This window comes from Microcaecilia unicolor, chromosome 1 (assembly GCF_901765095.1).
Source record: "Microcaecilia unicolor chromosome 1, aMicUni1.1, whole genome shotgun sequence".
NCBI lineage: Eukaryota > Metazoa > Chordata > Amphibia > Gymnophiona > Siphonopidae > Microcaecilia > Microcaecilia unicolor.
In genome coordinates, this window is record NC_044031.1 from 724,705,109 (window position 1) to 724,719,411 (window position 14,303).

Genomic DNA, 14,303 nt, shown 5'->3' on the forward strand with positions numbered 1-14,303 from the left:
TGGTAGTCCTTATATTGGGAATGAAGTCCAAGGACATATTTAGACGGAAGATGTTTGTCAAGAAAATGTAATAGTACATTTTTGTGCTCAATAACTTGTAGAGGAATGAATATAGCTCATGTGACTATGAGGCACCTTGCATCAGGAACTGTTTTAACTTACATTTTACTTTGTTCTTTTACAATTATTTCCCAACGCTAGTGCTTTAATTAGGCAGAATAGCAGATTGCCTAGAGTGGGACGGTTTATGGCAGCAGCATCAAGGCTTCGCTAAGCTTGAAAATATAGGGCTCAGCCTGAACGAGTCTATTTGTCAGTTTGCAAACTCAGGCAGGGTCAACTTTCCTCAACCAATCCCCCCCCCTCCCCCCCACACACACAAGGCAGTGTACATTGAACAGGAGGGAGAGGCTAGAACAGAAGGAAATGTCATTCTGCTCCCTACTCTGAGCCATATACTCTTCTGTGGGGAGGAGGAGCAGGAGGGGAGGGGTGAGTCTGGCATTCATTTTTTTGTTCAAGTATTTCCATTTCTAATTTCCATTTACTTAGTGGTGAGAGGCTTTCTAAAGTGTTCTGCATTTTTGATTGAGATGAGGTATCATGTAAAAGGATCTGTAGCGGCCAGTCTGTTCTGTTGTCCCAGCAGTTTTAGGGTCCATTGTGTTAGTTGCAGTATTATATTTCATAGGTAGAGCTGTTGCTGTTTTGTCCTAGACGTCAGTGCTGTTTTAGAATGGCAAATTTGCTATAGGTTTGTAGGCACTACTAGAGACAGGTAATCACTCAGAGGCCCTTCTACAGAGCAGCAGTAAGCCCACTGCTTGCTCTTATGGGACTACTGCCAGCCCAACGTAGCCAGACTTTGGCGGGAGGGGGGTCCAAAGCCTGAGGTGAGGGGGCGCATTTTAGCCCCCCCCCCCCGGTGCTGCTGACGCCCCCCCCGCCATTGCCGACCCCCCTGCCACCGCCGCCGCCGCCACCACCAAATTTGCCCCCCCCCCCGCCGCCGCCGTTGCCTACCTTTGCTGGCGGGGGACCCCAGCCCCCACCAGCCGAGGTCCTCTTCTTCTGGCTGATCTGCAAGGCTTCGTTCTGTTTCTGTGAGTCTGACGTCCTGCACGTTGTATGTGCAGGACGTCAGACTCACAGAAACAGAATGAAGCCTTGCGCCGGACCTGTAGACCATTACCGCATGGTTAATGTACGAGACCTTACTGCTAAATCAATAGCTGGTTGTACGGTCTCAGACCCAAGTGGCCTAGTGGTTAGGGTGGTGGACTTTGGTCCTGGGGAACTGAGGAACTGAGTTTGATTCCTACTTCAGGCAAAGGCAGCTCCTTGTGACTCTGGGCAAGTCACTTAACCCTCCATTGCCCCATGTAAGCCGCATTGAGCCTGCCATGAGTGGGAAACCGCGGGGTACAAATGTAACAAAAATAAAATAGATACTATTGGAGATTCTACATGGAATGTTGCTACTATTGGAGATTCTACATGGAATGTTGCTATTCCACTAGCAACATTCCATGTAGAAGGCTGTGCAGGCTTCTGTTTCTGTGAGTCTGACGTCCTGCACGTTGTACGTGCAGGACGTCAGACTCACAGAAGCAGAAGCCTGCACGGCCATATTGGTGATCTGCAAGGGCCGACTTCTATGTGGAATGTTGCTAGTGGAATAGCAACATTCCATGTAGAATCTCCAATAGTAGCAACATTCCATGTAGAATCTCAAATAGTAGCAACAGTGGAGGAGTGGCCTAGTGGTTAGGGTGGTGGACTTTGGTCTTGAGGAACTGAGTTCAATTCCCATTTCAGGCACAGGCAGCTCCTTGTGACTCTGGGCAAGTCACTTAACCCTCCATTGCCCCATGTAAGCCGCATTGAGCCTGCCATGAGTGGGAAAGCGTGGGGTACAAATGTAACAAAAAAAAATGGACACACATCAATTTTCATTTTGCCAAATGTCCATTTTCGGTCAAAATATTTAAAAAGGGATTTTTACAGGTGCGCTGAAAAATGTCTACACTACCGCAGGCCATTCTTCAGTGCACCTGTAAAAAAGGCCTTTTTAAATTTTTGCCAAAAACGGACGTGCAGCAAAATAAAAATTGACATGCGTCCATTTTGGGTCTGAGACCTTACCGCCAGCCATTGATTTAGCAGTAAGGTCTCACATGTTAACCATGAGGTAATCACCTACGGTCGTAGATTGACGATTACCGCCCGATTGCTGCCACGCACCAGAAAATAAAAATTATTTTCCGGCGCGCATAGCGGACACACATCAAAAATGAAATTACCACAAGGGCCACGCTGCAGCTGGGCAGTAGCTTCAAATTGACGCATGTTGGGTGTGCGTCGGCGCCTAACTGGCTTAGTAAAAGGGCCCCTACTGCTTAAAACAAAGGTTTTCATTTCACATTCTTCTTTACTGCCAGACCGCAAGAAATAATTTTGGATGTGAGATGCTTTCTGAATAATGATAATAAAGACGCATAGAAAAGTATCTATTTGTTGCTAACAATTCAGCATGAATTTAGATGGCATCCAAGCATTCTGTATACCTGTAAATGGAAATGCATATTTATCTAGAGAATAACTAGAAATATAGGGGAAACATCATCATGTATTACTGCAGTTTTTACAGTGAAGGCTTGTTAAACTGCACATTAAATATTATTTTGACATATTCCAGTCACTTTAAAGAGGAGACAGCAGCTAACATTTTCCTAAAAGCCAATTTCATTCAATATGTTTTAGTACAATCTATAATAGCTTGGTTAGGAAAATGTTTAAGCTCGGGTAGCACTGCCTCTGATTTTCTTCTTGTGTGTATTTTAGAAACCTAGAAAAATGTAGGCAGATAAAGACCATACGGCCTATCCAGTTTGCCCATCCATGCCATCTACTCTCCCTATCACTCCCTTAGAGATCCTAGGTACTTATCTCAAGCTCTCTTGAATTCAGATACTGTTTTCGTCTCCATCACTTCCATTGGGAGGCCGTTCCACGAATTCACCACCCTTTCCATGAAGAAGTATTTCCTCAGGTTACTTCTCAGTCTGTCCCCTTTTACCTTCATCTTATGCCCCCTTGTTACAGAGCTTCCTTTCAATTGAAAGAGACTCGCTTCCTGTGCAGTTATGCCGCATAGGTATTTAAATGTGTGTATCATATTTCCCCTCTCCCACCTTTCTTCCAAAGTATACATATTAAGATCTCTAAAACTGTCCCCATATGCTTTATGACGAAGACCACTGACCATTTTGTAGCCGCCCTCTGGACCAACTCCATCCTGTTTATAGGTTTTTGAAGGTACGGTCTCCAGAATTGTCCACAATATTCTAATTGAGGTCTTACCAGAGCCTTATACAGAGGCATCATCACCTCCTTTTTCCTACTGAGATTTGAACCTTAGGGGTCCTTTTACTAAGCTGCGCTACAAGGAGCCATGCACTATGATTAATGTGTGGGTTTTCCCATGTGCTGAGGCTGAGGAAAGGCTGAGAAGGTTAGGGCTCTGCAGCTTGGAGAAAAGGTGGCTGAGGGGTGATATGATAGAAGTCTACAAGATAATGAGCGGAGTAGAGTGGACAGATGTGAAGCATTTGTTTACACTTTCAAACAACAATAGAACCAGGGGACACAAGATGAAGCTACAATATGGTAGATTTAAAACAAATAGGAGAAAGTTTTTCTTTACTCAGCGTGTAGTTGGACTCTGGAACTCGTTGCCGGAGAATGTAGTGACAGCGGCTGGCCTTACGGAATTTAAAGGGGGTCTGGACAGATTCCTGAGGGAAAAGCCCATTGAACATTATTAAATTTTTTTTTTTTGGGGGGGGGGGGGGGTTGCCGGGTTCTTGAAGCCTGGATTGGCCGCTATCGGAGACAGGATGCTGGGCTTGATGGACCATTGGTCTTTTCCCAGTATGGCAGTGCTTATGTTCTTATGTTCACTTTTAGTGCAGCTGTAAAATGGCTGCAGTTCCATTTTTTTCTATTAATGGCAAAGCACTAATTTCTAAATTAGCGTGCGACCATTAGCGTGTGAGCCCTTACAGACACCTATTTAGTAGGTAGAAAGGGCTCACGTGCTAACCATGTGCTAATTGGTTGGCGTGCAGCAATGTAGCTGCACTAACTGGTTAGCGCTGGTCATACCTACTCTTCACCCCCAAACGTATGCAGATGCCTGAAGTACCGCAAGGCACCTGAGCACGCCCCGTGGTAGTGCGTTTTGGCGCGCGTGAAGAATGAGGTAATGCTTACTGCTGCTTAGTAAAAGGACCTCTTATACTTTTAAGAAACTGACTCTACACCTGAGCCATCTAAGGGGAATTTTAAGTCACCTGGCTTAGCCAAAGTCTGTATTGTTTCATGTCTCCCCAAAGGAGTTAAGGGAGGAAGTTATCAGATTGTGTTAGGGCTTTAAATTGTGTTATTTGCTCCTTAATGTGACTTAAAAGGCCCTAATGCAGTCCAACTTATTCTGCGGCGTTATTTAAGTTGCTGTGGGTTAAATAGTAATGGAAAGCAAAATTGCATTACTATACAAATACCCTAACACGACTTGCGGTAATACACTGCAAGTCATGTTAGGGGCAAAAAATCATGGTGAAATAACCTCAGCTTTGTGCCCGGGAGCATCAGGCTGCTCCCAAGCTGACAGAGCAGAGTCCCCCTGGCATAAGGCCTCCCTTGGACAAGTTTTGCCCAATCCTTCTCCCCCACCCCCACTTGTAAGGTAGCCCTTACCCTCTCAAAGGGCTACCATTTGAATATTGGTGGTCGGGGGGGGGGGGGGGCAGGTAGGAGCAATGCCAAGATGCTCCTGCTTAGCTTAGTCCAGTGCTGGCTACAAAATGGCACCCCTAGCTGTAGTCTCATGCGATTACCGCTAGGCATCATATTTCCTTATATGGAAATATGACCCTTAGTGGTAGTTGCATAATTTTTCAGCTGGCACTGGACTGGGCAGGAGCAACTGGGCATCACTTTTGCCTGAAGACTTTCCCTGGACTACCAATGTTCAAAAGGTAGCTCTTTGAGGGGGCAAGGGCTACCTTACAAGTGCGGGTGGAAAGGAGAAGGGGGAGGGCTTGGGTTTTGGGGGGGGGGGGGAAGTGGGGAGTGTGCAGGACTTGATCCAGAGTAGAGGCTTGAGTCAGGGGCTGGCCATTTGTTGGGAGGGCCTTGCTCTGCTGTTCTGATGCTCCTGGGCCACTGGATTAACATCGCTTACGAGATGTCTTGCAAGCAGCGTTATTCTCTTAACACAGGATTCAGGAATCTGTGGGACCGAGATACCACAGGCTGCTGAATCCCACAGGAAATCAAGGTGTGGTAAAATGTGATCTTTTACCCCTCCTTGATAACTGCTCCGCTAAATGGCCAACTGTACCCCACCACTCACTCAAAGAGCCAAGAAGAAATCAGCTTCAGGACCTCGGTTCATGACTCATCATACATTTGATCCTAGCCAGAAGGGCTGAGAAGCATGTTGACAAAATGCAACACTTCCCAAAAGCACCAACATGGGGGCACTGTGAGGGCAATTCTGTAAGGAGGGTGCCAACCTTTAGCTGCCAAGATGTGCGTAAATGACCAGAATATCAGCACTTATGCGTGTAAAAGCCAAAATTCCAGCTACCTGCTATTCTGTATTGTACTTCCTCTATGTGATGGCTCATAGTATGGAGGTCGACATACACATGCGCAGAATATGGACTGTCATGCAATTACACATGTAAATTATAGAATAATATAATTTATGTACATTTTGCAGCAATCTAGGGGTAATCTGGATGGTGTAAGTGGTCTGGCCAAAAGTGTAGGCATGTACTTAAATGGTTGCATGTGTGTGGATGTGCTAAGTAGCGTTTAGATGGTGACTCTGGCTGTGAAGAACTAAGGCTGGTGCTGGGCAGGGTTGTACGGTCTGGGTCCCGTATATGGCAATCCAGTTTAGGATGGGCTGGAGAGGGCTTCAACGGAAACTCCAGTAATTTGGACCATGAGGACAGTGCTGGGCAGACTTTTACGGCCTGTGTCCCGCAAATGACAAGATGGATTTGGATAGGCTGGAGTGGGCTTCGACGGCAACTTCAGTAGTTGGATCCTAAGGACAGGGCTGGGTGGACTTCTACAGTCTATGTCCCAGAAATGCCAAAAAGAGACAGTGATCAAGTATTTTATATCACATTCATTGTTGGTTTGATCATGACTTGATAATGAGTGTGACTATAGGGCAGACTGGAAAACTCTTTTTATTGGAAAAAACTAAAAACAAATAACATACAAATCAAAAACAAGCCCCTAGCTATACACGGTCCTCCTATCTATGTACACCCCCTCCCCCTCCTCAATAGTACAGTGGAAACTGTTTATTAGAAAGACCAAAGAAAAAAACCGGACATGCAAATCAAACCCCAGGCTCCTAGCTAGACATGGTCTGCCTATCTATGTACACCCCCTCCTCAATAATACAATGGATCAACCCCCCCCCCCCCGACCCCCCACAACCCCTTCAGACAACTGGCACACAATCCCCTGGGAAGCATGTCCCCTCATGGCGGCTTAAGCCTCACGTGTCTCCACCACCTCGAAGCCACCCCCACCCCTTTTTCTACCCTTTCCCACTTCGCCGCTTCCTGCACCGCCCTTACCACATCCCAGCTGACTACCTCCGCCGGCCGGACCTCCTGGTACAGGGACACCCTGCAGCGCGCCATCCAGAGGCAGTACCGCAATATCACCGAAATCAGAAAGCGTGTTACCGGATCCCCGCGTCCCTCTCCACCCTCTGGGCCATACACCCAGTCCGCATAGCTGTAGTTGCGGAAACTGGGGATCTGCAGCAACGAGGAAACCCGGTCAGAGACCTGGACTGTAAATGGGCACCTCACCAGGAAATGCTCCATCGTCTCTTCAGTTCCAGCACATTCCTCCCGTGGGCACCCTCTATCCCGCACATTGCGATATTTCAAATTTCCTCGGACGTACAGTCTACCGTGAAAGGACAGCCACGCCAGGTCTTTATACTTCACCGGGATGCGGTTCGAAGCAATCAACCGTAACCCCTGCTGCATCCGTGGGGCCGGCGCGTCCCTCAGCGCCAGAGGAGCTGAGAACACCTGCGCCCGTACTCTGTCCATCCAGACCCCCCGTTGTCCTGCCTTCACCTCCCCCACCGTCAGCCCCCACACCCTCACCAATTTCACTAGGGTCTTGCAATAACTCCCCCCCCCCCGGAGCCCCCCTTCGCAGTGCCACTACCCTCCCCCCCTCCCGCCATAGGTCCCAATATCTCGGCCACCACTGCAGGACACTCCTAGCCCACCCCGGTGGCTCCCGCCCTACCGCCCTCCCCAGATTGAACTGCAGGAACAAAGCGCTGAAAAACAGGACTGGGTTTATCATGCCCACCCCCCCCTCCCTCCTAGGCAGATAGGTAACATTCCGTTTTACCGGATTCGTCCTGTTGCCCCAGAGCAGCCGGAAGAACACCCCATACAAGGCCGTGTACCGGCTCTCCGGCAGCAGGCAGATGTAACTGACGAACAGAAACAAAGGAACTAAGTGTGCCTTGATGAGCTGTACCCGCTCCCCCATGGTCATTTTCCACCCCTTCCATCTATCCACCCTCCCCTTCACTTCTTGGAGACACCTATCCCAGTTGTAGAGCCTATAATCCCCCTTCTCGAAGTATATTCCCAAGACCCGTATACGTTCCACAGCTGTAGGAAACCTGCCTCCCAACTCAAATTGCAGCCCCTGATCCCCAACCCACAGGCTATTGGACTTTTGAAAATTGACCTGCGACGCTGTTGCCTGCGAGTATTCCTGGATCAGGTTCTGCAATCTACCTCCCTCCCTCTGGTCCGCTACCCACACTGTAACGTCATCTGCATACGCCACGACCCTTAACTGGTTATTGTCCCCCACCTCCACCCCTTCCAGCCCCTCCGCCCCCCCCTTCTCCAGCCGTCTTATAAAAGGGTCGATGGCGTATGCATACAACAGCGGGCTGAGTGGGCACCCCTGTCGGACCCCTGCCCCTACCTCAAACCCCTGCCCTCTCCACCCGTTAACCAGGGGAAAACACCCCGCATGCCGATAGAGTAGCTGTAATTGCTCTATCCAACCCTTCGGAAACCCATAGCGCTCCAGAATGCTCCATAGGACACCCCACTGCACTCTATCAAACGCTTTTTCCTGGTCGAGTGTTACCAACAGCCTACCATGCCCTCCCACTCTACTGCGTTCTACCCCCTCCCGCACCCACGCTGCAGCTTCCAAGACCCCTCTCCCTTTAACCCCACATGCTTGCGAGGCTGCTAGCAAATCCCCAGACACCTGCCTCATTCTCTGGAATAGCATTCGCGCAAAGATTTTTCGATCCGTATTAAGCAGTGCTATAGGCCGCCAGTTGGCCAGCATCGCCGGGTCCTTCCCCTTACTTAGTAGGATAAGAGCCGCCTCTGTCAAGGAACTAGGCAAGGAACCCTCCAACTGGGCTGCCCCCCATACCCTCACCAGGATCGGCACCAGCTGCTCCTTAAAGGCCTGGTAGAACTCAGTTGTTAGCCCATCCGGCCCCGGCGAGGTCTTCCTGTGGAGCGCCCCGATGGCTTCCTCCACCTCCTGTTCTGTCCACGGGTTCAAGAGGGCCTGAAGCTGGGGTCCCCCGTGACCTATCCCCGGGGTTCCTTCCACATAACACTCCATCTGCTCCATATCAATCTGCTGGGCTGAAAGGAACGCCGCAAAGTGGTCCCTCACTGCCCCCAGAATCCCCTCCTTGGTGTCCTGCAGGACCCCCTGTGCATCCCGCACCCCCTCCATCACCCTGCGCGCCCTCCGCTCCCGGCAGCATGCGAAGGGGTCCGGGCTACACATTTTCCCGAAGTCCCGCTCATACACCAAGGAGGTGTAGCGGTTGTACTGTACCTGCTCCAGGAGTGCTTGGAGATCATGTATTTCTTCCTCCCTCCCCCCTTGTGAAATCAATGTGTCCCTCTTTTTCTTTATTGCCATGCCCAACTTTGTCCTTTCCCTCCCCTCCCTTCTCGCCTGTCTGAGAAAGAATCCCCGCGTTCGTCTTTTCACTGTATCCCACCACTCCCCCAATGACTGAAATGCCCCCTGCACTGACACCTGATCTTCCAAAAACCGGCGGTACTCCTCCCGCACCTGCTCGCTACCTAACCACTTTAAATTTAGTCGCCATAACCCCCTCCCTGGCCTCTGCGCTGCCGCCCCCCCCCACCTGAAGGAGGACCATGTGGTGGTCTGAAAAGTCCACGTCCACGGTTCGTGGACCCCCCAGACAAACCCCCTTCTTTACCAGGAATCTATCGATTCTACTTTTACACTGCCCTCGAAAGAACGTGAACCCCTCCTGTTCCTCACAGAAGGCCACATGCGCGTCTACCAGCTCCGCCTCCCGCATGATCCCTGCCAGCCTCACCCCGTCATAGCCCACCTGTACCGATCGTCCCCCACTATCCTTTTTCCGCAATATGGTGTTAAAATCTCCCCCCCAGACTACTTGGCGCGAAGTGTATAGGTAGGGCTTGATCTTCCCAAAGAGGAGCACCCTTTCCTTCTTGCTTTGGGGCCCGTACACATTCACCACCCTCAGTGCTCTATCCTCCCAAATCGCATCCACAACAAGACATCTCCCCACCCCCAGCTCCACCACTCGCTGAATATTCACCCGGTGGGACTTAAATAAGATCCCCACCCCACCATACCTCTCCCCCGCCAACCCCCACACCGAGGGACCCCACTTCCAGGCCCGCCTTGCCCGCCTGATCACCTCAATGGACCGCAGCCGAGTCTCCTGGAGCAGGAAGCAATCTGCTTGGACCCTCGCGAACCAGTCATACGCTAAACCCTGCTTCTTCGGAGAGGCGATGCTGGCCACATTCAGCGTGGCAAATGTCAACACTAAGCCTGCCATCCTCATTGCGAGTCACGGGTCTGCTCACTCCCAACTTCTTTCCTTATCTCCTGGGATACCCCCTTCTTACCCTGAAGCAGGTCCTCTGCTATGCGGTCTACATCATCCCCTGCCAGATCCCCCCCCCCCCCCCCGCAGCCGTCCTGTCTGCACCTTACCCCCCCTCCCCCTTTCTTCCTTCCTTTCTTCTTTGCTCTATCCGGACCCACCCCCTGATCCCTCCCTCTCCCCTCTTCACCCCCGCCCCCTACCTCCTCCTCCGAGTCCTCCACCTCCCCCAAGTCCTCCAAGTCCTCCAGATCCTCCTCTAGCTCCACTCTGTCCCCCCAAGCCTGCACTTGGGCCTTCACCACCTGCCCGGCCCCCTCAGCTTTCCTCTTACTCCCCTTTCCCCTCCCTCCCTCCCTTCCCTCTTCCTCCTCCCTCACCCCTCCCCCTCCCCCAAGAGCCTTCCCGCCCTTCTTCCTACCACCAGTACCCTCCTCCAGTGCTTCCTCATATTTCCGTTTGCCCTCCCCAATCCCCCCTGCCGCCCCCTCTTCCTCCATTAACTCCACCTCTTCTCCTTCCCCCTGTTCTTCCTCCTCCCTCCCAACCTCCCTATCCTCCTCCTCCTCCTCCAACACCTGAAATCTGTTCCCCCCCCTCTTCCCCTGCAGCGACCCCTCCCTGCCCACCCCTACTTTCCCCCCCCTCCGAAACTTCCCTTTCCTCTGTGGCACTTGTACCCACTCCCCCTCTCCCCCCTGCTCCACTCCTGACCCAGCCCCCTGCCGCCCCCCCTCCTGCATCCCCTCCTTCTCCCCCCCTTGCCCCTCCCTGCCTATCACCCCCTGCCCTATCCCCTCCTCCATTACCCCCCCTCCACGTCCCTTCCCCCACATATCCCACTCGTTATGGGCCGCCCTAGGGCAGTTCCGATATGCATGGCCTAACCAGCCGCAGAGGTTGCACCTGATCGCGGTGCAGTCCTCTGTGGCATGCTGATCCCCGCATCTTCCACACTTTACCACTGGGCATGACATGCTGAAGTGCCTAAACGAACCACATCTGAAGCACTGCCGCGGCTGCCCCTTGTAAAAGCACAGTATCCTGTCACGACCGATAAAGGCAGCCGAAGGAATGTGCTGGACCACATGGCTCTCCTGTCTCAATTTGACCAGGGCTCCCCAACCTCCTGCCCAAACCCTGCTTGGATCCGGTAACTTTGCAAGTGGGGATCTCAGCTCCGCGTACCTCTGTAGCCAGTAGGCTAAATCTGCCCCAGAGATAGACTCATTTCTCACGAGCAGGGTGATCTGCACCAGGTCCGGCTTGCTGACTGGAATGGCCCTGAGGTCCCGCCACTCCCCCTTTCCCCTCACCCCCTCGTACCTTTCCCAGAATATTTCCATCCCCCTCTGGGTCATGAAGCTCAAGTCATATTCTGGGATGTTGATGGGGTGTATACACGCGTAAAAGTCCTCGGGTATAAACCCCATCCCCATCACCAGCCTCAAGACCCGATCCCTGGAGGGCATTGCCCCCTCCCCTATCCATTTCAGCTGTACCACATTTCGCCGCTTAGGCAGCTGTCCACCCCCTGTCCCCGCTCCCCCCCAACCCCTCCCTGGGCCCTCAAAACCACCCGATCTCCCCCCCTCCCTCCCCCCCCCTCCCTGGACTACTGCCGCAAAGGACTTGGACCCCAGCCCCCACCGCCCCCCCTCCACACTTGTTCCAGCCCTTCCCTCTGCCTCCCCCCCCTTCTGTCCCTCTGCCCCTCCCCTCATCCCTCTCCCTTCCTCAATATCCACCGCCCCCTCCCCCTCCCGTTGTCCCCCGTCCCCTTCCCTCTCAGACAAACATCCAGCAACGTCCATAGTCAGTTCTGCGGCTTGGGCTGCCTCCAACTGATTGTCCTGCCCATCACCACTTCCTGGAACGTCCCTGCTCGTCCCTGCCACTGCAGGCTCCAGCCTCTGGGCTAATCGCCTCCTCTCCTCTGTCTCCTGGCGATACTCTGGCACCTGCCCAGTCAGGTCTGCAGCTGGCGATACCAGACTCCCTGCTCGCTCTGCCCCCGAACTCCCTCCAACCTCCGGCACCAGGGGCGAAGCCTCCGGAACTCCGCCGCTCCCCTTGGCTCCTCGCTCCCAGCCGTCCTGCTGGCAGGTCTGCTCCACCACCCGCTGCACATCTGTTAGACTTGCCATGTCCACTTCTGTAGTCAACGAAAGTCTCTCAACAATCGGGTTACTTCCCCCTTGCTTCTGGTGCAGTCCCTCCTGCGTTCTCCCAATGGCTGGCGCTTCCCGGGGGCATGGCTTGTCTGTTCCTGATTCCGCCACAGGCTGGCTGTTAGCACCCCCCGATTTCACCTCTTGTAATGGACAGCTGGTCAAATGAGCTCCCAGCTGCTGCCCGCTCCTATTCCTCTCTCTCCGACCCCTCTCCTGTAAACCGCCAGCTACTCCATGCTCAGGGAAGACCTCCCCTGCTCCCGGACTTCGTGGGCGGGGCTTCTCCAGATGCCATGCTGCTTCGGTTTCCACTTCAGTCATTGCAGACCCGGCCAAAAATACCGGAGTCTGCCTCTGCTGACCCTTTTCCAACAGGGCCTCCTTCACGGCAACTGTCTCTGCTGTTTGCACAACTGCAGGTAAGCCCTCTGAGACTTCGACCACCACCTCTGTAGAAAACAGGCTGCTACCTGCGTCTCCCTCTGCTGCCTCCATTATCTGGAGTTTTGAAAAGTTACTGAGTTCTGTCCTCCCCTCCACAGGTAGGATCTCTACTCCAGCCCCCACCTCAGAGCCATGTCCTGCCGCTGCCTCCTTATCCTCTGGCTGCTGGGTAAGTGCTCTAGACTGTGTTGCCAACTGTCTCATGTATTTTAAAGTGGGGTCACCTCTGAACCCAGACAACTCTTTTGAGTCTAATGCTGCTGAAGACACTGAAGCTTGCTGCAACTGTAGTGTTCCTGAACCCCCAGACTGAGGTATTGAAGCCATCCTTTCTCGGTTAACAGAGAGCTCCCTCAAAGGATTCACAGAGCCCTTTTTTAAACAGTTCAACAAGTGTTCTTTTTTCCCCAACAACTTTGATATCCGGGCTTCCTCTTTAACATACATTTGTCTGTGCTCCGCTGGGGCAAATTTACACATAGTTCTTGCCATTTTCAGACGTTTTCCTAGCTCCACTACTTCTTTTTCCACCAGCTTAATTCGTCTTACAATATTACCACACTACTTGCTGGATCATCAGGGTCATAGCTCACTTCAAGGAACTCCTCATCTGACGATCCATTCTCCTCACTCTCACTCTCAGCTGCCTCCAGCAAAGGCTTCTGGCAAACTTCCATCGCCTCTTCCTTCTCCCTTCCTTGGAAGCGCCCTTCTGGGGCCTGTACTATCTTCCTCCCCCCTCCACTGTCTTCTCGCTTACCTTCCGCAAGCTGGGCCATGGAGGGGGAAATGCTCTGGTGGCCTCCACTGGGCTGCTTCTCCCTTCGGTCCACTGGACTCCTTTCCCTTCTCCCGGTAGTCAAACCAGGGAGAGAGCCACTCCTTTCGGCCTTCTGGTCCCGGGCCCCAGGAGGCCCCGTAGCCTGGGACTTTCCTGAGGCCTTCTCCCCAGGGACCCTCCTCATCTTTGGGGAGGGAGCTAGGTCTCACTCCCTTTCCACTGGAAGTCAGCAGAGCTCACTAAAACACCTCCTTCCTCCTCAGCAGACTGGATGGACCGTACAGGTCTTTATCTGCCGTCATTTGCTATGAGCTGTTAGGCTAGTCTACTAAAATAAAATGCACCTCCAACGTTCTGAAGCTGACTCCGTGGCTTCAGTGAAGGGTTCGTAACGGTGTCACATCTCTCTATGCCCTGCCCTCGCGTCAAAACGAGATGATGTCGAGGGTGGGCACCGCCCTCACGTCAAAACATCATGGTGTCGAGGGCGGGGAATCTGAAGGCAGGACTGCTGACGGAACGAAATTGAAGGCTGGAGACTGACAATATGTTATGATGTCGAGGGCGGGTAAGCAGAAAGCAGGAGGACTGAGGGAACAAATCGAAGGATGCAGATGGCCAGGCTACAGATGGCCATCGCTGGGTGACTGGAGGGGGGGCAGGGGACAGAGGAAAATCACAAGGTGGCTGTGGGGGGGGGGCAGGGGACAGAGGACAATCGCTGGGTGGCTGGAGGGGGGCAGGGGAGACAGGAGAATCGCTGGGTGGCTGAAGGGGGGGCAGGGGACAGAGCATAATCGCTGAGTGGCTGAAGGGGGGGCAGGGTACAGCTGGGTGGCTGGAGGGGGGCAGGGGACAGAGGAGAATCGCTGGATGGCTCAAGGGG

The 14,303-nt window shown here is 52.6% G+C and overlaps 1 protein-coding gene across 1 annotated transcript in view; it reads right to left on the reverse strand.

The window, feature by feature from the left end:
* The window catches only part of FSD2 (fibronectin type III and SPRY domain containing 2), a 108,212-nt gene that overhangs the window by 72,975 nt on the left and 20,934 nt on the right, over window positions 1–14,303 (reverse strand). The window lies entirely within an intron of this gene.